Source organism: Culex pipiens, chromosome 2 (assembly GCF_016801865.2).
Source record: "Culex pipiens pallens isolate TS chromosome 2, TS_CPP_V2, whole genome shotgun sequence".
Classification (NCBI taxonomy): domain Eukaryota; kingdom Metazoa; phylum Arthropoda; class Insecta; order Diptera; family Culicidae; genus Culex; species Culex pipiens.
The window spans coordinates 199,190,551-199,216,335 of NC_068938.1; the positions used below are offsets into that span (position 1 = coordinate 199,190,551).

Here is a 25,785-nt window from a genome sequence, read left to right on the forward strand (position 1 = left end):
GTTTTCTTAAGTCGGTATTAAAATCACCAATAAAAAAAGAATGATCATATTTCAAACAAAATTCTTCGATATGTGTCCGTAACAAGTAGGAACAATCGTTTGGAGGAGGGTTGTAGTAAATAGCCAACAATATACGATTTCCATTACAGTGCAATTCTAGTATCAGAAAATCGGATTCAAACCGTCCATTTGTGGAAACACCACTAAAAGATTTCTTAAGAATTTTACATCTTATATTTTGCCTTAGATAAACACAAACGCCCCCACCATGTCTATTACGGTTTTGACGAATTAAGTTATAACCATGAATAGCGATAGTTGAGTCAGTTATAGAATCATCTAACCAAGTTTCAGTGAAGCAGATAATATCCACTTTACTATCAATGAAATTATGTTTAAGTTCTTCAAATTTAGATAAACGACGGGCACAAAGACTTTGAACATTAATGTGGCATATATTCAATTTATCATCAATTAAACAGGCATTCATTACAGCTCTAGGTATCAGAAAATTTGCAGAGACATCATTATTATCAGAATCAAACATAGTAAATAAAGGGAGCACTTACATTCAAGCGAAATCCGCATACCAAACCATCATTAACTAAACCATTATTAATAAAAGAGAACCATGACTTAAAACTAACCAAAAAATCATTTGAAAAAGATATAGATCGAGGCATATTAAAAAAAAAATAGATTACTGATCAAAAACTAATATCGGCTGGCGAAAAAAAAAAAATCAATTTGAACACACAAAAAAACAAAGCTCATACGTGGAAAAACCGTCCCCAGCTCCCAGCAACAGCAACAGCATCGTTCTTGTAACAGCAACAGAGCAGCAACCCCGGTGTCGAAACAGCACATGTTGGTGGTAAAATGTCCAGCATAGTCCATCAGCAGCAACACTTTTAGGAAGGAAGGAGTCATAGGATTGATAAGGAAAGGAGTCAAAGGATGAACGTGGAAGGAAGAAAGAAAAACTTGTTGGAAAGGTAAATGTTAACTTTACAGCATAATCCATCAGCAGCATTACTTTTAGGAAGGAAGGAGTCACAGGATTTGATAAGGAACGGAGTCAAAGGATGAACGTGGAAGGAAGAAAGATAAACTTGTTGGAAGGGTAAATTTTGACTTTTAGGAGGGGTTGGAATCAAGGGAAAAAAGGAGTTGGAATCATAGGATGAACGTGGGAAGGAAAAGAGTAACTTCGGGGAAAGGGTTCACTTTTGTCGCGCCAGTTGTTCAGCACACTGCACCAATTCTGACGAAGACTGGCCTTGGCGCTTCACGTAGACCGCTCCATTCCTGGTGAACACCTGGGTGAAAACTCCAGCTTTCTTCATCTTCAGTGCTTCACTACGAATTTCCCTGGCCAGTTTCGTAAGGTTTTCGTTGATGAAAATTATTTTGTCAGCATCAAAACCGATGTGCCGCAGCGACAGGCTCCGATTAGTCATATAGCGCCGGTAAAAGTCGTTTCGCACGTTACGGAGGGCAAACTGACAAAGAATTGGTGGTGCTGATCCAGCTACGATCGGCAGCTTAGCCAGACGCTGCACGTCAACAATCGGAGTATGGGCGTAACCGAGCACCGTGGCGATGTTCCGAAAGAAGTGACCAAGATCCTCAGTCTGTTGATAAGGTATCCCGGAAATTACCAACTCCGACGCCCGTTCCAGCCTAGCGACTTCCTCGGCAGTTTGTTGCAGCCCGAACTCGACGGCAATCACCTGGCGATTCACGGTTTCCATTTGTTCTCCGCATTCCTTTCTCAGAGCGACAAACTCATCCTCAAGATCGTCGATACTCGTTTTGCACGCATCGATTTTGGATTCCAAACGCGAATTTGAGTGGAACAGCAGCTTTTTCATGTTACGCCATAGATCGTTCATATTCTCCACCTCGTCTGGAAACTCAAGAGTGTTCAGATCCTCCCTGGAGCGTTTCAAGGCTTGTCCATCTTCGTCAACCGTTGTTGCGGTGCCGCCAGTTGCAGAACGAGTCTTTGTTTTGTTCGACATCGTACACACCACTTTGACGCCGAGAGTTGTCAAAAGACGGCGAAGAACGGAGAGAAAGCAGCGACCGATAAGACGATACTGAAGGGTGTACTTGATTGATTTTGTGACAACGTGCAAAACCAACTTAGTTTTTTTCAGTTAGCTGGCTTTAAAACACAGGCTGAAGGCAAACTCGATGTTGTTCCGATTTAGCCGAAACTCGCGGTCAGGTTTCACAACTTTTTGGATAACTCAGAGCTCAAAACGCGGAAAACAGGCCGAATTGTTTTTGACCACAAGACTCGCTTACTCTTCACTTGACATCCCTTGATGTTTAGTCTTCCAGCAGTTTGTTTGCCAGAGTTTTTAATTTTAGGCTTATTCAATAAAAATAATTTTTACTAGAAAATCACATTATATCCTTAAATTAATTTGTTTTATTGAAATACAATTGAAAAACAGTCTATATGAAACTTATATTTTCTTACTGTGTATTACGCTTTCTAAAGCAACCAAATTATTACAGAAAAAAAATATCTGGAAACATCACAACTTGTTATGAAACTTTTATGTTTTTGTATGATATTTTTCGTCCCATATTTTTCCAGGAAAAAAATGAACTGGTCGGGATAATTTTATGTTTATGGATGATATTTTTCCGCACCATAGCATGATAATTTGAAGTTTCCAACACGAACTTAAGTTGATAATTTTTTGATATGCGTAGAGTAAATTATGTTCGCGTTTATGTTTGATTAACTCTTAACTGGAAGTTAACAGGTACTTGACATGTTTGTGTTTTTGCGAACATGACAAGTTTTCAGGAAGATGTAACTTTCTGATCGGGATTGTTATTGTAATAACAGACTAATAACATTTTTTGTTATTCTTCGAACAAATCTTTGTTATTATTTTTTGTTATTTTAACAACTAATCCGATCATCCCAATAACAGTTGGAGGTATTCTTCCATAACAAAAAATGTTATTCCAAAGTTGGTTTAGCTGTCAACCAATATCAGACCAATAACAATTTTGTTATGATAACATAAACTGTTATTAAACACTTATGCAAAAATGGACTTTTCAGGAAAATTGCATAACACTTTTTATTATTTTAACAATATTTGTTATCAAAATGGCATGAAGTTTGTTATTACCGTCTGCCCGGGACATCAAGTTTCTTTTTTAAACAATCAGATAATAAAAAAATGGATAATCGATTCTAAACAGCACTGAAGCAAGAACTTATAAAAATAAACAATCTATCTTGATTTGTGACTTAACTTTAATTTTTTTTATTTTGTCATTTTTAAACAATCAAAACAACAATTTTTGTATAATTTTAGCCAAGAATTATTAGATGCGTAATGAATATAAATAATGTCATAATGATTACTGTGAAATTGCAAAACATATTATCATTAATTTGTTTGTATTTTTTTCAGAAACAACTCAGTTGAAACAGTGCATCCATTATAAATAATAATAAGATACAACAATCCCAACGTGCACATGCAAGGAGTGAGTGCCAATCTCGTTCCCAAGTAGGGCCCCAGTGCAGGTGATTATCGTGGCCATTTTTCCTCAACACACACTCACACCCCTTTACTGGTCGGAGGAGGGGTGGCGCATAATTATATCGTGGTGTTTAATGGTGAATGCAAAATTACAACCCTCTCTCTGCCTGTTTCTGGCTTTTCCGGGGGTAATTTTCAACCGAGTGAAAATATGTGAAAAGTGCTGGAACCTGCTAGGCATGAATCAAAAAAGAAGCGGTAAATTCTGTGTAAATTTTCATATAGTGGTGGTCGATTAAAAACTGCGTGGGGGAAGCTATACAAATTGATGTATTAAATATTCATAATTAATCGAAACTGGAAGCTGCATGCAGGGTTGTTACGGACGGCGCGGATCGCGCGGATGGCGCGGATGGCGCGAATCGCGCGGATCTGGCGCGGATTTGCTGGCTAATTTTGCTCAGGCGCGGATTTCGCGCGGATAGCAATTTTGATAAACAAAATAATTGCGAACGATAGAATTTCTTTCAATTTACAGGGGAAAATATTATTAAGAATTAAATAAATTCAATATTTTTCGTTAAGTGCAAAAACATCAAATTCCTAAAAAGTTGTTAATGCAGAAAATTTTCTTCTAAAAATTATTGATTTTTTTCTTAATACGAAACATTGAAATAATCTTCAAGGAGCGATTTTTTTAAATGTATTGAGATTTGTTATATAAATTTAACATAACATTACAACTCATTATTTTTAAAACATCTGCTTAACAATTCATATTAATAACAATTTTATTAAAATCAAAATAACAAAATTCGAAAAATTACAGAATTTAAAAAATTTTAAGCTATTGAACTTTTTAGATTTTCTAAGTTTTTTCAATATAAAAATTGAAATTTTTAAATTTTTGGTTCATTGAAAAAATGAAAAATTCTGCTGCCACTCTGATTCAGGTAGAATTTATTCTACTCCCAATTATCACAACATGATGAAATTCACTTAGCAATCTGAAAAAAAATCTCCGTCTAAAAGCGAGTGTAATGTCAAAACTAAAAAAAATAAGAAATCTGGAATTCAACAATTTGAAATTTCAGAATTTACATATTCAAATAATAAAAAAATTAGAATTCATAATTTAAAAAAAACGTAAAAAGTACGAATCATTAAATTGAAAAATTACGAAAATATTAGGGGAGAGTGGGGAGACTTGATCCCCTTTTTTTGTATCGCACATAACTCTGTCAATTTCTCACAAAACTATGATCTTTTTGCATGAATTGAAAGCTTAAACATTCAATTATGTTTGGCTGATAAGGGTATTTCATCAGATAAATTCTTAGAATAATGACAAGCGTTTTAAAAAAATATTTTAAACCGGCATTTTCAAAATGTTGGGGGTAATTTGATCCCCCTTTCAACATTTTGAAGAAATCTTAAGCAAAATGTTTCTTATTAATCCAAACTTTTAATTTTCTATAAGATACAGCAATTTCACATTAAACCTGTACGTTTGTGTTCAAAATATAACAAGTTTAGCATGTAAAATATTTAAAAACTTAAAATTTTCTATTTCATACCAAAATTGAGCATGTTTACAAAAGCTGGTAATTTTTGTTTACAAAACTTTTGAAAAATGGTTCAAACTGCAGTTAGTTATGTACAACTATACTAAAGGAAACTATGTACGAAAACCCAGCCAAATTATTTAATCTTGAGGCTGATTCCAGTGTCTGTAAAAATGCAGGGATCAAGTCTCCCTAAACGCACTTTTTTAAACAATTGATTGTAAAAATAGCATGGCGATAAATTTAATGTCAAATGTGTGAGGGGTTTTGGAGTTGATATGTTTATCAAACAATTCATGTATAAAAAATATTTTTTTCAATAATTTTTGAGTGTTTTCTATAATTATCAAAACAAAGAAAAAAGATCTCTTGGAAGCTTTTTGCGGCACTTCTTCGAAAAATGTGTGTAACTCAATCTAAACATTTTTTATTTTTTTTCTTTGTTTTCTACAATGAGTTTTAGTCAATTTCGCACAACTTTCAAGAACAAAGCTGATTGTTTTACCCACATGCTGACGAGATACAGGCTTGGGATCAAGTCTCCCCGGGGATCAAGTCTCCCCACTCTCCCCTACAATTGATGTTTTTAATTTTTTATTTTTTTTAAGAAAGTTCTTAAGTTAATAAATTATGAAATTATTAAATCCTTATATTACTAAATTATTAAACTATTTAATTATTAAATTATTAAATAATTAAATTAATAAATTATTGAATTATTAAAATATCAAATATTAAATTATTTAATTATTAAATCATTAAATTATTTGATTATTAAATCATTAAATTATTTGATTATTAAATTATTAAATTATTAAATTATTAAATTATTAAATTATTAAATTATTAAATAATTAAATTATTAAATTATTAAATAATTAAATTATTAAATTATTAAATTATTAAATTATTAAATTATTAAATTATTAAATTATTAAATTATTAAATTATTAAATTATTAAATTATTAAATTATTAAATTATTAAATTATTAAATTATTAAATTATTAAATTATTAAATTATTAAATTATTAAATTATTAAATTATTAAATTATTAAATTATTAAATTATTAAATTATTAAATTATTAAATTATTAAATTATTAAATTATTAAATTATTAAATTATTAAATTATTAAATTATTAAATTATTAAATTATTAAATTATTAAATTATTAAATTATTAAATTATTAAATTATTAAATTATTAAATTATTAAATTATTAAATTATTAAATTATTAAATTATTAAATTATTAAATTATTAAATTATTAAATTATTAAATTATTAAATTATTAAATTATTAAATTATTAAATTATTAAATTATTAAATTATTGAATTATTAAATTATTAAATTATTAAATTATTAAATTATTAAATTATTAAATTATTAAATTATTAAATTATTGAATTATTAAATTATTAAATGTATAAATTATTTTTTTTGCCATTTTCTAAGTTCGGATCATTTTCGGAGTCATATTTTAGTTTAGAGAAATTTAGAGAAGAAAATAATAGAAATTTCGTGTTTCGATTTTACAGAGTAAAGTTTTGGCGAGAATTAACAAATACTTAATCCTAGATTTTATAATTTGGTGATTTATTTTATGGTTTTATTTTTTTTTTCGAATTTATTTTTTTTCCTGAATATGTTTTTAAAGAAACGATATTTAAAGTGTTGCAAAAAATGCTAATATTGTTTCAGAAATGGCAAAAAAGGTTCCATTTGGTACAGGTGGGATATGAATCCACAACTGATCAACGGTACTGATCCAAATGCCTTCTGTATAATTTTTTTTTTCGTTTAAAATTTCATTCATTATGTTACTCTCTTCAATGTTTGTCGCGATTTTTTTTTATATGGCGCGGATTTCGCGCGGATTGGGTTTTGGGGTCGGCGCGGATCTGGCGCGGATTTTTTCTCGACTTTTCCGTAACAACCCTGTGCATGTTATAGTCCTCGTGAATCAGTGTGTGTGCGTGTGCAAATGTAATTGAAAAGCCGAAAAGTGGTCTGATTTAATTGGAAATAAATTGCGAGACCGGTAAAAGAATACAAAGTGAATGTGTTATAAAGTTATTTCCCGAAAGCAACATTTCTGCAGATTGCACTCACAATCAAATAAAAACTTAATTAACGTCAGACAACGAGAGGTGCGCTTTTCCCAGTTTTCCGCTTGGATTACGTCGCAGGTAAGTTAATTGATTTAATTCTGTGGAAAATCTCATTCAACCAGCATTTCCCTGATGCCATGTGAGAAACTCTCTTAAATTCAAATTCTTTTCTGCCGTGCGGAAAAAGCTCTTGTTTTGAACACGTGGCAAACGGCCAGATTAGCCCACCGTTTTTTTTTGTTCAACCCGGTAAGCTTTCTAGGACTTTGTTTTCCTACCCCGAGAGTCAAGAGGTGAAAATGTTCAAGGTTTCCCAAGCGTGTCAACCAAAGTCTGACGGGGTTGGTGGTGGTGGTGCTGGCTGGGACGAGACACAGGTTGTTGTTGTGGTGCCTGTTGCTTTTTCCGGAACAAGTCCTTCGCGCTTGAGGTGGGCGGACTGGATTTTTCGGTCATGGGTCGACGCCCAGCCGGGGTCATCGAAGAAGGGGTAGAGTTTGGCTAAACTGTGGTCGGGGGATTTTTGTGGGTCAAAAGGGTTCCGGTTGGGATGTTGGTTTTTGGTTAGGGGAGGAAATCTGTATAATAGATGGCTGTTGAACATTAACATTTTTGAAGAGGTATTTTTTTAATGTACTCGAATTTCCTCTGTTTGTTTTTTCACATGATTTTTGAAAATACATGTTTGAATTTCCAATTTTCAATATAAGTAAATTGATGTTTTCAGTGTAGAGAAAAAAGATTTTCACATCTGTAAATAGCTGGGTGTTGAATAGTGGTTCGCAAAACGGCCTCAATTTTGAACTGTCAAAGTGGAACCAATTTACTGTTCGCTAAAAGTAGAGAGTATTGTTATCGATCAAAAACAAGTTTTTTTAAGAGTGAGGACCTGGAGTTTAATTCAAGAAATCTTTAGAAAGTTGAAGGTGAGATCGTAATTTTGTTATAATCATGAATTGAAGTTGCTTATGGAGTAGATGCGGTTGTATCCATCCAGAAGCTGTCTTAATCTAAATTTGATTCCCTTTGAAAACCTACTGGTTAAGTTCAAATCTTCTCAGTTTGTTGGATCAGCTTCGCTAGAATTAGCGATATTTTTTCGCTGGACCAGGAAGAGCTGTATGATTCCAAAATCAGCCGAGTAATTTATCTGGGACATCCCAGAATGACAAACTCGCCGCAGTTCTTCGTTATCCGTAAAAAAGAAAAGGCTAACCGTTCCAAACTTGAAAACACACAATTTTCCAGCCAAAAATATCAAAAACTAGTCAAAATGAAACACAAACAACTGATTATAAAACAGCTCATTTACCAGTATGAAAAAGTCATGCTTGGGCTTGAACAGCTTCCTACTTTGTAGATGTAAACAAAGTGGGATCATTCGAAAATCACGTTACGCATTCGTTCTATTCATCACCCAGGTAAATAGTGAAAGTTTTTGAATTAAAAAATGTTTTTTTAAATTTAAGTATTTTAATTTTAATTTTTAAATTTTATCATCCATTACGTTTTCAGTTTCATAAATTCTACTTTTCAGAACGGTGTGTCAAATACTGAAATTTTACGATGATTCGTATTTTTTTTAGAATACTGATATCGCTTATTGCATATAAAAATGGGAAGTAGTTCTATACGATTTCACAATTTTATTTCGAGATTTTTAAAGCCATCCAACAGTGTTTCTTGTTCGAGGGAATCGACATGCTACAATGTTTAATGTAGATATTTTCAAACATTTGGATAGTTTTCGAGCAATTTCAACAAAAAAATTAGAAAAATGATTTTTCGAGAGGTCATTGGCCAAAAACGGACCTGACCGATTCTTAGCGAAGCTACACCAAAATGTCACATTTTTCAATTTTCAATGTGATTTTTAATGTGAAAACAATCAATTTTATTATGATGCAATAATTGCAATGTGCTTTAAATGCGTTTTCTTACCTAAAAAGCCAAGAATATTGACCAAATGTGGTCTGCAAGCCATTGAACGGGAGAGGAGTTTTTTAAATTAATTATTAGACACAATTTTCAAATGATTGTTTTCAAATTAAAGCTACTTTTAGGTATACATTTTCGATTTTTCAAAATGTTTTTAAGCTTACAAATAATTCTATGAAGAAACGCACCTCTGCAAAAAATATAAAACTGATAAAATGTACTAAAATTTTCTCTCTAGTAAATGTTAAAAAAAAGCAAAGTATTTTCTGACGGAAACAATTAGTCCGATTTTCAATGTTAAAATAAAAAATGCAACATTTGTAAAATTTGTTGATTTAAAAAATAATCTTAAAATCAAGTCTAACCAATGGTTTAAAAAATTGATTATTTTCCTTATCTCACATTCTAAACCAAAGTATAAAATTTGTATGGTAAGGTACATTCGATTGCAAATTCAATTTTGATTGAAAAAATGATCTTCAAAAATTTGAATGTCAGCATTTTTTTTTAAATTGGCTGATTTAGCTTTTTTATTTGGATTAAACTTTGAGGCAGACCCCACTATGACCAACGAAGCCTATACGTGTCATTGGTTCACCCAAACAAGGCTCCACACAATTTTGGCAGCTGTCCATACAAAAATGGTGCGTAAATATTTAAAAATGTGTAACTTTTTTTTCTGATCCATTTGGTGTTTTGAGCAAATTTGTAGGGATTAATGAGGACTATTCAGAAAAAGGTACACGGAAAAAATTGCCGATTTTAAATAAAAATTGTTGTCATAGAGAAGTATGGTCAAAAACTTTGCCGCTGAGTTAAGATTTTTCGAAATAATAGTGATTTATGGAAAAACACAAAATTACCAGCAAAAAGTTTTTTTAACCTCGCTTTTGTATTTAAAATTGAATTTGCAATCAAAAATTACTTTTCAGTTTTTTTTAAAAGGTGTCCCATTGCCAAGTTATTGCCACAGAAAGTTTGATTTAGCGGAATATTTACAGATTACAGGCATAAAGAAAAAGAAACAGGAAATTTGAAGTTTTCGATGTCTCATCCAAACATTTCTACAATTTCTAATTTTCAATGTTGAAAAATGAAACATTTGTGATACCTCCGATTTTTTTTGAAGATTATGAAATAGAGATTAACATTTCAAATGGGCCAAACATACAATATTACGCTCATTTGATTTATTCGTTTCGACTCTAAACACAATGAACTTAAATGCGTTAAATAAGCATTTTTGAAAAATATATTTTTTAAATAACAAACAATGCCAGCAGGTGGTAAAAATTCATTGTGGCTTGAATATGAAAACAACAAAATATGTAAATTTCTGTACAAAAAGACGTTTCGCCGCTGTTGCATACAAGAAAAAAATGCATGAAATATGTGGTAGTAGCGAACAGCATAAATTCTCCATACAAACTTTGGAGAAAAACCATTCAGCCCTAACTAAATATTTTTGAAAAATTCAAAGTGCACGTGTTTAGTGGAATCCCAAACTTCATGCTTCCCCTCGAGTTGAGCCTGCGTAGAAATTTTATTGGTCGGTATAATACTATGTGATCTAAAACATTGGAATATATGACAGTTATTTTGCTCTTGTGCTTCAAAACCGTTTTCTTTGCTTGATTTTTTTTCAATTTCGTTGAACCATATCTATTGCGTCCCACTTCTCTCTCTCAACAGAATCAATTCAAAATCGTTCAAAGCACTCACTTTTGAAATATGATTCGTATATATTTCTGCATTTCTTCATCCCATAATCCAATGCACAATTTCCCCTACAATCGGAGAATGTACTCCGTCATGCATATCGAAGCAATATGCAGCGCGAAGCTTCTTTCCACAATGCTCTCACTTTCCTGCAAACTAGGGGAAACATACCCTTTCTAATCAAACATATCTTCTTCCTATGAAGAGTTTGATGCTCGATTAAAGCTCCAAAAATACAATTTAGGCTATAAACTTACCATCAACAGCACCGCCTCAAGCAAGCACGCAAATTTATGCCATTTACTGGCCAAAAAGATCAAATTTAATGAACTTTTGATCATAATTTCTATTTTTCGAGACCATTTCTCATCATGTTGATGGCACACTCATCCACACGCAAGATGAGAGTTTAACTGCTTAACGAAAGTCGCCATCAATATCTTTTCACTTGCGCCAACGATTTAAAAGCGCTTAAGATTTAAAATTGCTTTCAACTGCCGGCAACATGTTCTTTTGGGTTGTTGATCGATTTGTTTTCGATCAACAACCCAAAATCATTTCGCGGCGATTAACACCTAAAAAACATGTTCTTTTGCACATTAGTTAGTAACTCACTTGAAAAATAATCCCAAAACGTGTAAATAATTAGCAAGCGCCACCAAAAAAACAAACGCGTTAAGTCTTTTGACTTTTCAATTTTGACTACCTATTCCAATCGAAGGCTGAAGAAAACCGAGCGAGAAGCGAAGGCAAATAAAGAACAATGGGTGACCACCAACACCACCACCAGCACCTGTTGGAATGAGCCAGTGATGCCAGGAATGCTGCTTTTCGTGAGTGTTCGCTTCAAATTTCATCAATTTTGGCAGCACTAAGCAGACCCAAAAGAGCGCTGGAAGAAAAAAAAAACTAAACTGAAAATATGAAAATGGACGACTGATTAGAATGCATTTTGGAAATATTTTTTTGAAATGCATGTAAAAGAAATAGCATAACTATTATTAATTATAAGCAGAAACGTTCTCAAAAAGTTGCTCTACTCCTTGGTGTACTTGGTTTTAATAAATTTCAAGGAACACTCCAGATTATCCAGCATCATTCAAACAAGACCGCTTATTAGGCTTAAAATGGGTATATTCACCCTACTGCTGCGAGCTCGAGATAAAAGTGGTCCAATTCCAATGTCCGTATATTTAACAGGTCCGGCTGAAAACGCCTCGGTATAGTATTAGTAAGCAAAAAAGTGTCAACATTCGCGATGCCTCAGGTGATGACGTCATACCGCTCTCGCTTCTACAGGATGGTATATAAAATTTATTGAAAATGTACTTTGAATTAACATTTATGATCCAATAAACTTTTTTTACGTTTCAACAGGTGAATTAATGATCATGTTTTGCATAAAATCAAATATTGCAACAGAAAAGAAAGAATTTCTGAATGTAAAGCTCTAAACCACTTGTAGCTTAGAGCAGAATCGATTTATCACGCCATTCCATGGGGGTAGTACCGTCAACTGGGCGAATCGGGACTGCAGTCTGAATAGGGACAGCGCTTATAAACGACAGCTACGCCAGCAGGGCTTCCTGATGTTCCACCAGTTCCTCGGAGGCACAGAATCTGGAATCACCTCGCTGCTGATTGAGCTGATTGAGTTGGTCTAGTAGGGCAAGAAGTCCGAGCTGGAGTTTGCCATTCACCCAGCCCCCTAGATCGTTACGGGTAGAGACCTTCAAAAGAGAGTTGATCCCGAATGCCGTGTTTTGATTGTGATGGCTGCTTTTGCTGCTGCTAGAGAGGTGCATGGTTACAGTTTCGTCCTAACTGATGCAAGTCGTCCTCGTCAAGCCATAGAATGATCGGCAGCTGCAGATGGTGCGGAAGGGGATTGTAGCTACTGGGAAGCATAGTTGAAATGTGGCAGCGGTGTACCGAGCATAGACGTGAAGACTTGGTGGGATTTAAGCTGCTTCTCCTGCTTATCGTTGGCCATAACCGGAGATCCCAGCAACGACGGTGGTTTGACGCACTGCTGATGATGCCGCTGCTGTTGGACATTCCCCAGCCGACCCGGAATTGACTGCTGCTGATGGAGTTGATGCTGACTGTGGTTCCCCTTACCGTGCTGTTGCTGCCGATGGCTTGATTGAATCGGCTGTCGGTCCCCAAAAGACGGCAGATCAAACGGCTTCAGGAGCTCAAAGGCGTCTGCCTCCAGCGTTTTCCGGCAGGCCAAATCGTCTCTACGTTCCTCTTCTTCGACCGGCGGGTTGCCATTCTGGTTCCGAGCTTGTCCGATCTGGCCTGTTCGCGAATTGTTAACACAGCTGGAATAAAATAAATTAGTACCTATCAAATTAATCTATAATATTCTCAATATTTACCATTATCGCAGAGATTCTTTCTGGAGCTCGTCGTTCAGATGGCCGGGAAGTTTTTCTAATGGTTTCAGGGCGTTGGCGCGGTACAGAATCGACTAAATCGGCGAAGAACTTGAAAAGTTATAAAAATCCCATTTCAAACCATACCAAAACAAACGGTATGACGTCACACATGCTCTGCTCTGACAGTGCACGGAGAGAAAAACAACATAAAATTAAATTTCGTAGCTAAATTAGACAAAACAAATTTCTATGCGTGCTAACACTAATACAGATATAGAAACATAGCCGTACCTTTAAAGGATGGATTACATTGGTCCAATTCCATCCCCAACTGTTCCATTCAGAATCCGTAGCAGCATAAAGGAGCGGATAAACGATGAGGGTCATCTTTCATCGGAAGTGTTGTGAAGTTCACTCTTTCTGTCTGCTTGGGGTTCTATTATGTTGTAGTTCTTTGCCTTCTGTGATACTTAGTAGCAGTTAGTAATGCAGAGGGGGTTTGTGACCTTGTGACTATTGAAAATTGAAAAAATGCTGAAATGATATTTGATTCTTCGAATTACATGCAAAACAATCAAATCAATTGTGTAACGTAACTTTTGGATGAACCCCAAGGTCATGAACAATTGTGGAACTTGTTTCACATTTGTGCTCTGTAGAACTAAATTTAAAAATTCAACAGCTTTCAAACGGGGTGAAAGGAGTAGCTTTTTCTTCTGTTCTCATGCTTGAACGATAATAGTCGGTCATTCTAAGTAGAGAGGTTAACTCATCGCGTTCTCTCTCTCACCCAAGATGAAACGTTCAGTCAACGGTGAAGGGTGATTGAAGATAATTTTTACTCGGTTATTGTTCGGTTGGTATTGTGTTTCTTTCTTCTTGAAGTACGTTTCATTTTGAGGTTTGATGAAGCTGTTGATAAAAATGGAGGTACTTTGACTTTGCAATCGATGTTTCTACGCTTGAAAATATTTATAAATAATAATAAAAAAGCCTTATACTTCGCATAAAATTTGAAGAGTTGTTTATAATAACAATTCTACATTGACTCAAATATTGTCATGCTAGTTATTAGAAATGGTTCTCGTTTCTATATTTATAAGAAAACAAAACGCAACCACAAAAACAAAGAGGGAAAACGGTCCGTCATTTGATGTGGCATCATTGGTTTGACTTTTTCTATTAGTTTGAGTTTTTCTCTCGCTTCGCTCGTCCATGCGAATGGAGTAGTGCGGTGCCTGTGTGGACGCTCGGTCCTGTTTTTTTCGTGTTATTTTCCGTCTCTTTTGTGTCGCTGTTCGAGTGCATGGGGTGATTGGTCATTATAATTAAATAATGGCATCAGTAGTGCGGTGCCTGTGTGGACGCTCAGTCCTGTTTTTTCATGTTATTTTCCGTCTCTTTTGTGTCGCTGTTCGAGTGCATGGGGTGATTGGTCATTATAATTAAATAATGGCATCAGTAGTGCGGTGCCTGTGTGGACGCTCGGTCCTGTTTTTTCATGTTATTTTCCGTCTCTTTTGTGTCGCTGTTCGAGTGCATGGGGTGATTGGTCATTATAATTAAATAATGGCATCAGTAGTGCGGTGCCTGTGTGGACGCTCGGTCCTGTTTTTTTCGTGTTATTTTCCGTCTCTTTTGTGTCGCTGTTCGAGTGCATGGGGTGATTGGTCATTATAATTAAATAATGGCATCAGTAGTGCGGTGCCTGTGTGAACGCTCGGTCCTGTTTTTTCGTGTTATTTTCCGTCTCTTTTGTGTCGCTGTTCGAGTGCATGGGGTGATTGGTCATTATAATTAAATAATGGCATCAGTAGTGCGGTGCCTGTGTGGACGCGCAGTCCTGTTTTTTCGTGTTATTTTCCGTCTCTTTTGTGTCGCTGTTCGAGTGCATGGGGTGATTGGTCATTATAATTAAATAATGGCATCAGTAGTGCGGTGCCTGTGTGGACGCGCAGTCCTGTTTTTTTGTGTTATTTTCCGTCTCTTTTGTGTCGCTGTTCGAGTGCATGGGGTGATTGGTCATTATAATTAAATAATGGCATCAGTAGTGCGGTGCCTGTGTGGACGCTCAGTCCTGTTTTTTCGTGTTATTTTCCGTCTCTTTTGTGTCGCTGTTCGAGTGCATGGGGTGATTGGTCATTATAATTAAATAATGGCATCAGTAGTGCGGTGCCTGTGTGGACGCGCAGTCCTGTTTTTTTGTGTTATTTTCCGTCTCTTTTGTGTCGCTGTTCGAGTGCATGGGGTGATTGGTCATTATAATTAAATAATGGCATCAGTAGTGCGGTGCCTGTGTGGACGCTCAGTCCTGTTTTTTCATGTTATTTTCCGTCTCTTTTGTGTCGCTGTTCGAGTGCATGGGGTGATTGGTCATTGTAATTAAATAATGGCATCAGTAGTGCGGTGCCTGTGTGGACGCTCGGTCCTGTTTTTTTCGTGTTATTTTCCGTCTCTTTTGTGTCGCTGTTCGAGTGCATGGGGTGATTGGTCATTATAATTAAATAATGGCATCAGTAGTGCGGTGCCTGTGTGGACGCGCAGTCCTGTTTTTTTGTGTTATTTTCCGTCTCTTTTGTGTCGCTGTTCGAGTGCATGGGGTGATTGGTCATTATAATTAAATAATGGCATCAGTAGTGCGGTGCCTGTGTGGACGCGCAGTCCTGTTTTTTTGTGTTATTTTCCGTCTCTTTTGTGTCGCTGTTCGAGTGCATGGGGTGATTGGTCATTATAATTAAATAATGGCATCAGTAGTGCGGTGCCTGTGTGGACGCTCAGTCCTGTTTTTTCATGTTATTTTCCGTCTCTTTTGTGTCGCTGTTCGAGTGCATGGGGTGATTGGTCATTATAATTAAATAATGGCATCAGTAGTGCGGTGCCTGTGTGGACGCTCGGTCCTGTTTTTTTCGTGTTATTTTCCGTCTCTTTTGTGTCGCTGTTCGAGTGCATGGGGTGATTGGTCATTATAATTAAATAATGGCATCAGTAGTGCGGTGCCTGTGTGAACGCTCGGTCCTGTTTTTTCGTGTTATTTTCCGTCTCTTTTGTGTCGCTGTTCGAGTGCATGGGGTGATTGGTCATTATAATTAAATAATGGCATCAGTAGTGCGGTGCCTGTGTGGACGCGCAGTCCTGTTTTTTTGTGTTATTTTCCGTCTCTTTTGTGTCGCTGTTCGAGTGCATGGGGTGATTGGTCATTATAATTAAATAATGGCATCAGTAGTGCGGTGCCTGTGTGGACGCTCAGTCCTGTTTTTTCATGTTATTTTCCGTCTCTTTTGTGTCGCTGTTCGAGTGCATGGGGTGATTGGTCATTATAATTAAATAATGGCATCAGTAGTGCGGTGCCTGTGTGGACGCTCGTTCCTGTTTTTTTCGTGTTATTTTCCGTCTCTTTTGTGTCGCTGTTCGAGTGCATGGGGTGATTGGTCATTATAATTAAATAATGGCATCAGTAGTGCGGTGCCTGTGTGGACGCTCGGTCCTGTTTTTTCGTGTTATTTTCCGTCTCTTTTGTGTCGCTGTTCGAGTGCATGGGGTGATTGGTCATTATAATTAAATAATGGCATCAGTAGTGCGGTGCCTGTGTGGACGCTCGGTCCTGTTTTTTTCGTGTTATTTTCCGTCTCTTTTGTGTCGCTGTTCGAGTGCATGGGGTGATTGGTCATTATAATTAAATAATGGCATCAGTAGTGCGGTGCCTGTGTGGACGCTCAGTCCTGTTTTTTCGTGTTATTTTCCGTCTCTTTTGTGTCGCTGTTCGAGTGCATGGGGTGATTGGTCATTATAATTAAATAATGGCATCAGTAGTGCGGTGCCTGTGTGGACGCTCAGTCCTGTTTTTTCGTGTTATTTTCCGTCTCTTTTGTGTCGCTGTTCGAGTGCATGGGGTGATTGGTCATTATAATTAAATAATGGCATCAGTAGTGCGGTGCCTGTGTGGACGCTCAGTCCTGTTTTTTCATGTTATTTTCCGTCTCTTTTGTGTCGCTGTTCGAGTGCATGGGGTGATTGGTCATTATAATTAAATAATGGCATCAGTAGTGCGGTGCCTGTGTGGACGCTCGGTCCTGTTTTTTTCGTGTTATTTTCCGTCTCTTTTGTGTCGCTGTTCGAGTGCATGGGGTGATTGGTCATTATAATTAAATAATGGCATCAGTAGTGCGGTGCCTGTGTGGACGCTCAGTCCTGTTTTTTTCGTGTTATTTTCCGTCTCTTTTGTGTCGCTGTTCGAGTGCATGGGGTGATTGGTCATTATAATTAAATAATGGCATCAGTAGTGCGGTGCCTGTGTGGACGCTCAGTCCTGTTTTTTCGTGTTATTTTCCGTCTCTTTTGTGTCGCTGTTCGAGTGCATGGGGTGATTGGTCATTATAATTAAATAATGGCATCAGTAGTGCGGTGCCTGTGTGGACGCGCAGTCCTGTTTTTTTGTGTTATTTTCCGTCTCTTTTGTGTCGCTGTTCGAGTGCATGGGGTGATTGGTCATTATAATTAAATAATGGCATCAGTAGTGCGGTGCCTGTGTGGACGCTCAGTCCTGTTTTTTCGTGTTATTTTCCGTCTCTTTTGTGTCGCTGTTCGAGTGCATGGGGTGATTGGTCATTATAATTAAATAATGGCATCAGTAGTGCGGTGCCTGTGTGGACGCGCAGTCCTGTTTTTTTGTGTTATTTTCCGTCTCTTTTGTGTCGCTGTTCGAGTGCATGGGGTGATTGGTCATTATAATTAAATAATGGCATCAGTAGTGCGGTGCCTGTGTGGACGCTCAGTCCTGTTTTTTCATGTTATTTTCCGTCTCTTTTGTGTCGCTGTTCGAGTGCATGGGGTGATTGGTCATTATAATTAAATAATGGCATCAGTAGTGCGGTGCCTGTGTGGACGCTCGGTCCTGTTTTTTTCGTGTTATTTTCCGTCTCTTTTGTGTCGCTGTTCGAGTGCATGGGGTGATTGGTCATTATAATTAAATAATGGCATCAGTAGTGCGGTGCCTGTGTGGACGCTCAGTCCTGTTTTTTTCGTGTTATTTTCCGTCTCTTTTGTGTCGCTGTTCGAGTGCATGGGGTGATTGGTCATTATAATTAAATAATGGCATCAGTAGTGCGGTGCCTGTGTGGACGCTCAGTCCTGTTTTTTCATGTTATTTTCCGTCTCTTTTGTGTCGCTGTTCGAGTGCATGGGGTGATTGGTCATTATAATTAAATAATGGCATCAGTAGTGCGGTGCCTGTGTGGACGCGCAGTCCTGTTTTTTTGTGTTATTTTCCGTCTCTTTTGTGTCGCTGTTCGAGTGCATGGGGTGATTGGTCATTATAATTAAATAATGGCATCAGTAGTGCGGTGCCTGTGTGGACGCTCAGTCCTGTTTTTTCATGTTATTTTCCGTCTCTTTTGTGTCGCTGTTCGAGTGCATGGGGTGATTGGTCATTATAATTAAATAATGGCATCAGTAGTGCGGTGCCTGTGTGGACGCTCGGTCCTGTTTTTTCGTGTTATTTTCCGTCTCTTTTGTGTCGCTGTTCGAGTGCATGGGGTGATTGGTCATTATAATTAAATAATGGCATCAGTAGTGCGGTGCCTGTGTGGACGCTCAGTCCTGTTTTTTCGTGTTATTTTCCGTCTCTTTTGTGTCGCTGTTCGAGTGCATGGGGTGATTGGTCATTATAATTAAATAATGGCATCAGTAGTGCGGTGCCTGTGTGGACGCTCGGTCCTGTTTTTTCGTGTTATTTTCCGTCTCTTTTGTGTCGCTGTTCGAGTGCATGGGGTGATTGGTCATTATAATTAAATAATGGCATCAGTAGTGCGGTGCCTGTGTGGACGCTCAGTCCTGTTTTTTCATGTTATTTTCCGTCTCTTTTGTGTCGCTGTTCGAGTGCATGGGGTGATTGGTCATTATAATTAAATAATGGCATCAGTAGTGCGGTGCCTGTGTGGACGCTCGGTCCTGTTTTTTTCGTGTTATTTTCCGTCTCTTTTGTGTCGCTGTTCGAGTGCATGGGGTGATTGGTCATTATAATTAAATAATGGCATCAGTAGTGCGGTGCCTGTGTGGACGCTCAGTCCTGTTTTTTCATGTTATTTTCCGTCTCTTTTGTGTCGCTGTTCGAGTGCATGGGGTGATTGGTCATTATAATTAAATAATGGCATCAGTAGTGCGGTGCCTGTGTGGACGCTCGGTCCTGTTTTTTTCGTGTTATTTTCCGTCTCTTTTGTGTCGCTGTTCGAGTGCATGGGGTGATTGGTCATTATAATTAAATAATGGCATCAGTAGTGCGGTGCCTGTGTGGACGCTCAGTCCTGTTTTTTCGTGTTATTTTCCGTCTCTTTTGTGTCGCTGTTCGAGTGCATGGGGTGATTGGTCATTATAATTAAATAATGGCATCAGTAGTGCGGTGCCTGTGTGGACGCGCAGTCCTGTTTTTTCGTGTTATTTTCCGTCTCTTTTGTGTCGCTGTTCGAGTGCATGGGGTGATTGGTCATTATAATTAAATAATGGCATCAGTAGTGCGGTGCCTGTGTGGACGCGCAGTCCTGTTTTTTCGTGTTATTTTCCGTCTCTTTTGTGTCGCTGTTCGAGTGCATGGGGTGATTGGTCATTATAATTAAATAATGGCATCAGTAGTGCGGTGCCTGTGTGGACGCTCAGTCCTGTTTTTTCATGTTATTTTCCGTCTCTTTTGTGTCGCTGTTCGAGTGCATGGGGTGATTGGTCATTATAATTAAATAATGGCATCAGTAGTGCGGTGCCTGTGTGGACGCTCAGTCCTGTTTTTTTCGTGTTATTTTCCGTCTCTTTTGTGTCGCTGTTCGAGTGCATGGGGTGATTGGTCATTATAATTAAATAATGGCATCAGTAGTGCGGTGCCTGTGTGGACGCTCAGTCCTGTTTTTTCATGTTATTTTCCGTCTCTTTTGTGTCGCTGTTCGAGTGCATGGGGTGATTGGTCATTATAATTAAATAATGGCATCAGTAGTGCGGTGCCTGTGTGGACGCTCAGTCCTGTTTTTTTCGTGTTATTTTCCGTCTCTTTTGTGTCGCTGTTCGAGTGCATGGGGTGATTGGTCATTATAATTAAATAATGGCATCAGTAGTGCGGTGCCTGTGTGGACGCTCAGTCCTGTTTTTTCGTGTTATTTTCCGTCTCTTTTGTGTCGCTGTTCGAGTGCATGGGGTGATTGGTCATTATAATTAAATAATGGCATCAGTAGTGCGGTGCCTGTGTGGACGCTCAGTCCTGTTTTTTCATGTTATTTTCCGTCTCTTTTGTGTCGCTGTTCGAGTGCATGGGGTGATTGGTCATTATAATTAAATAATGGCATCAGTAGTGCGGTGCCTGTGTGGACGCTCAGTCCTGTTTTTTCGTGTTATTTTCCGTCTCTTTTGTGTCGCTGTTCGAGTGCATGGGGTGATTGGTCATTATAATTAAATAATGGCATCAGTAGTGCGGTGCCTGTGTGGACGCTCAGTCCTGTTTTTTCGTGTTATTTTCCGTCTCTTTTGTGTCGCTGTTCGAGTGCATGGGGTGATTGGTCATTATAATTAAATAATGGCATCAGTAGTGCGGTGCCTGTGTGGACGCTCAGTCCTGTTTTTTCGTGTTATTTTCCGTCTCTTTTGTGTCGCTGTTCGAGTGCATGGGGTGATTGGTCATTATAATTAAATAATGGCATCAGTAGTGCGGTGCCTGTGTGGACGCTCAGTCCTGTTTTTTCGTGTTATTTTCCGTCTCTTTTGTGTCGCTGTTCGAGTGCATGGGGTGATTGGTCATTATAATTAAATAATGGCATCAGTAGTGCGGTGCCTGTGTGGACGCTCAGTCCTGTTTTTTCGTGTTATTTTCCGTCTCTTTTGTGTCGCTGTTCGAGTGCATGGGGTGATTGGTCATTATAATTAAATAATGGCATCAGTAGTGCGGTGCCTGTGTGGACGCTCAGTCCTGTTTTTTCGTGTTATTTTCCGTCTCTTTTGTGTCGCTGTTCGAGTGCATGGGGTGATTGGTCATTATAATTAAATAATGGCATCAGTAGTGCGGTGCCTGTGTGGACGCTCAGTCCTGTTTTTTCGTGTTATTTTCCGTCTCTTTTGTGTCGCTGTTCGAGTGCATGGGGTGATTGGTCATTATAATTAAATAATGGCATCAGTAGTGCGGTGCCTGTGTGGACGCTCAGTCCTGTTTTTTCGTGTTATTTTCCGTCTCTTTTGTGTCGCTGTTCGAGTGCATGGGGTGATTGGTCATTATAATTAAATAATGGCATCAGTAGTGCGGTGCCTGTGTGGACGCTCAGTCCTGTTTTTTCGTGTTATTTTCCGTCTCTTTTGTGTCGCTGTTCGAGTGCATGGGGTGATTGGTCATTATAATTAAATAATGGCATCAGTAGTGCGGTGCCTGTGTGGACGCTCAGTCCTGTTTTTTCGTGTTATTTTCCGTCTCTTTTGTGTCGCTGTTCGAGTGCATGGGGTGATTGGTCATTATAATTAAATAATGGCATCAGTAGTGCGGTGCCTGTGTGGACGCTCAGTCCTGTTTTTTCGTGTTATTTTCCGTCTCTTTTGTGTCGCTGTTCGAGTGCATGGGGTGATTGGTCATTATAATTAAATAATGGCATCAGTAGTGCGGTGCCTGTGTGGACGCTCAGTCCTGTTTTTTCGTGTTATTTTCCGTCTCTTTTGTGTCGCTGTTCGAGTGCATGGGGTGATTGGTCATTATAATTAAATAATGGCATCAGTAGTGCGGTGCCTGTGTGGACGCTCAGTCCTGTTTTTTCGTGTTATTTTCCGTCTCTTTTGTGTCGCTGTTCGAGTGCATGGGGTGATTGGTCATTATAATTAAATAATGGCATCAGTAGTGCGGTGCCTGTGTGGACGCTCAGTCCTGTTTTTTCGTGTTATTTTCCGTCTCTTTTGTGTCGCTGTTCGAGTGCATGGGGTGATTGGTCATTATAATTAAATAATGGCATCAGTAGTGCGGTGCCTGTGTGGACGCTCAGTCCTGTTTTTTCGTGTTATTTTCCGTCTCTTTTGTGTCGCTGTTCGAGTGCATGGGGTGATTGGTCATTATAATTAAATAATGGCATCAGTAGTGCGGTGCCTGTGTGGACGCTCAGTCCTGTTTTTTCGTGTTATTTTCCGTCTCTTTTGTGTCGCTGTTCGAGTGCATGGGGTGATTGGTCATTATAATTAAATAATGGCATCAGTAGTGCGGTGCCTGTGTGGACGCTCAGTCCTGTTTTTTCGTGTTATTTTCCGTCTCTTTTGTGTCGCTGTTCGAGTGCATGGGGTGATTGGTCATTATAATTAAATAATGGCATCAGTAGTGCGGTGCCTGTGTGGACGCTCAGTCCTGTTTTTTCGTGTTATTTTCCGTCTCTTTTGTGTCGCTGTTCGAGTGCATGGGGTGATTGGTCATTATAATTAAATAATGGCATCAGTAGTGCGGTGCCTGTGTGGACGCTCAGTCCTGTTTTTTCGTGTTATTTTCCGTCTCTTTTGTGTCGCTGTTCGAGTGCATGGGGTGATTGGTCATTATAATTAAATAATGGCATCAGTAGTGCGGTGCCTGTGTGGACGCTCAGTCCTGTTTTTTCGTGTTATTTTCCGTCTCTTTTGTGTCGCTGTTCGAGTGCATGGGGTGATTGGTCATTATAATTAAATAATGGCATCAGTAGTGCGGTGCCTGTGTGGACGCTCAGTCCTGTTTTTTCGTGTTATTTTCCGTCTCTTTTGTGTCGCTGTTCGAGTGCATGGGGTGATTGGTCATTATAATTAAATAATGGCATCAGTAGTGCGGTGCCTGTGTGGACGCTCAGTCCTGTTTTTTCGTGTTATTTTCCGTCTCTTTTGTGTCGCTGTTCGAGTGCATGGGGTGATTGGTCATTATAATTAAATAATGGCATCAGTAGTGCGGTGCCTGTGTGGACGCTCAGTCCTGTTTTTTCGTGTTATTTTCCGTCTCTTTTGTGTCGCTGTTCGAGTGCATGGGGTGATTGGTCATTATAATTAAATAATGGCATCAGTAGTGCGGTGCCTGTGTGGACGCTCAGTCCTGTTTTTTCGTGTTATTTTCCGTCTCTTTTGTGTCGCTGTTCGAGTGCATGGGGTGATTGGTCATTATAATTAAATAATGGCATCAGTAGTGCGGTGCCTGTGTGGACGCTCAGTCCTGTTTTTTCGTGTTATTTTCCGTCTCTTTTGTGTCGCTGTTCGAGTGCATGGGGTGATTGGTCATTATAATTAAATAATGGCATCAGTAGTGCGGTGCCTGTGTGGACGCTCAGTCCTGTTTTTTCGTGTTATTTTCCGTCTCTTTTGTGTCGCTGTTCGAGTGCATGGGGTGATTGGTCATTATAATTAAATAATGGCATCAGTAGTGCGGTGCCTGTGTGGACGCTCAGTCCTGTTTTTTCGTGTTATTTTCCGTCTCTTTTGTGTCGCTGTTCGAGTGCATGGGGTGATTGGTCATTATAATTAAATAATGGCATCAGTAGTGCGGTGCCTGTGTGGACGCTCAGTCCTGTTTTTTCGTGTTATTTTCCGTCTCTTTTGTGTCGCTGTTCGAGTGCATGGGGTGATTGGTCATTATAATTAAATAATGGCATCAGTAGTGCGGTGCCTGTGTGGACGCTCAGTCCTGTTTTTTCGTGTTATTTTCCGTCTCTTTTGTGTCGCTGTTCGAGTGCATGGGGTGATTGGTCATTATAATTAAATAATGGCATCAGTAGTGCGGTGCCTGTGTGGACGCTCAGTCCTGTTTTTTCGTGTTATTTTCCGTCTCTTTTGTGTCGCTGTTCGAGTGCATGGGGTGATTGGTCATTATAATTAAATAATGGCATCAGTAGTGCGGTGCCTGTGTGGACGCTCAGTCCTGTTTTTTCGTGTTATTTTCCGTCTCTTTTGTGTCGCTGTTCGAGTGCATGGGGTGATTGGTCATTATAATTAAATAATGGCATCAGTAGTGCGGTGCCTGTGTGGACGCTCAGTCCTGTTTTTTCGTGTTATTTTCCGTCTCTTTTGTGTCGCTGTTCGAGTGCATGGGGTGATTGGTCATTATAATTAAATAATGGCATCAGTAGTGCGGTGCCTGTGTGGACGCTCAGTCCTGTTTTTTCGTGTTATTTTCCGTCTCTTTTGTGTCGCTGTTCGAGTGCATGGGGTGATTGGTCATTATAATTAAATAATGGCATCAGTAGTGCGGTGCCTGTGTGGACGCTCAGTCCTGTTTTTTCGTGTTATTTTCCGTCTCTTTTGTGTCGCTGTTCGAGTGCATGGGGTGATTGGTCATTATAATTAAATAATGGCATCAGTAGTGCGGTGCCTGTGTGGACGCTCAGTCCTGTTTTTTCGTGTTATTTTCCGTCTCTTTTGTGTCGCTGTTCGAGTGCATGGGGTGATTGGTCATTATAATTAAATAATGGCATCAGTAGTGCGGTGCCTGTGTGGACGCTCAGTCCTGTTTTTTCGTGTTATTTTCCGTCTCTTTTGTGTCGCTGTTCGAGTGCATGGGGTGATTGGTCATTATAATTAAATAATGGCATCAGTAGTGCGGTGCCTGTGTGGACGCTCAGTCCTGTTTTTTCGTGTTATTTTCCGTCTCTTTTGTGTCGCTGTTCGAGTGCATGGGGTGATTGGTCATTATAATTAAATAATGGCATCAGTAGTGCGGTGCCTGTGTGGACGCTCAGTCCTGTTTTTTCGTGTTATTTTCCGTCTCTTTTGTGTCGCTGTTCGAGTGCATGGGGTGATTGGTCATTATAATTAAATAATGGCATCAGTAGTGCGGTGCCTGTGTGGACGCTCAGTCCTGTTTTTTCGTGTTATTTTCCGTCTCTTTTGTGTCGCTGTTCGAGTGCATGGGGTGATTGGTCATTATAATTAAATAATGGCATCAGTAGTGCGGTGCCTGTGTGGACGCTCAGTCCTGTTTTTTCGTGTTATTTTCCGTCTCTTTTGTGTCGCTGTTCGAGTGCATGGGGTGATTGGTCATTATAATTAAATAATGGCATCAGTAGTGCGGTGCCTGTGTGGACGCTCAGTCCTGTTTTTTCGTGTTATTTTCCGTCTCTTTTGTGTCGCTGTTCGAGTGCATGGGGTGATTGGTCATTATAATTAAATAATGGCATCAGTAGTGCGGTGCCTGTGTGGACGCTCAGTCCTGTTTTTTCGTGTTATTTTCCGTCTCTTTTGTGTCGCTGTTCGAGTGCATGGGGTGATTGGTCATTATAATTAAATAATGGCATCAGTAGTGCGGTGCCTGTGTGGACGCTCAGTCCTGTTTTTTCGTGTTATTTTCCGTCTCTTTTGTGTCGCTGTTCGAGTGCATGGGGTGATTGGTCATTATAATTAAATAATGGCATCAGTAGTGCGGTGCCTGTGTGGACGCTCAGTCCTGTTTTTTCGTGTTATTTTCCGTCTCTTTTGTGTCGCTGTTCGAGTGCATGGGGTGATTGGTCATTATAATTAAATAATGGCATCAGTAGTGCGGTGCCTGTGTGGACGCTCAGTCCTGTTTTTTCGTGTTATTTTCCGTCTCTTTTGTGTCGCTGT

The 25,785-nt window shown here is 38.5% G+C and overlaps 1 protein-coding gene across 3 annotated transcripts in view; it reads left to right on the plus strand.

Annotated features, from left to right (window-relative positions):
* Window positions 1–7,037: 7,037 nt before the first annotated feature.
* Window positions 7,038–25,785, plus strand: part of LOC120431713 (orexin/Hypocretin receptor type 1-like) — a 276,085-nt gene continuing 257,337 nt past the window's right edge. For all 3 annotated transcript variants that reach the window (XM_052707482.1, XM_052707485.1, XM_052707483.1), the window contains exon 1: window positions 7,038–7,279. The gene's annotated coding sequence lies outside the window, so the exon portion shown is untranslated. The remainder of the gene's footprint in view (window positions 7,280–25,785) is intronic.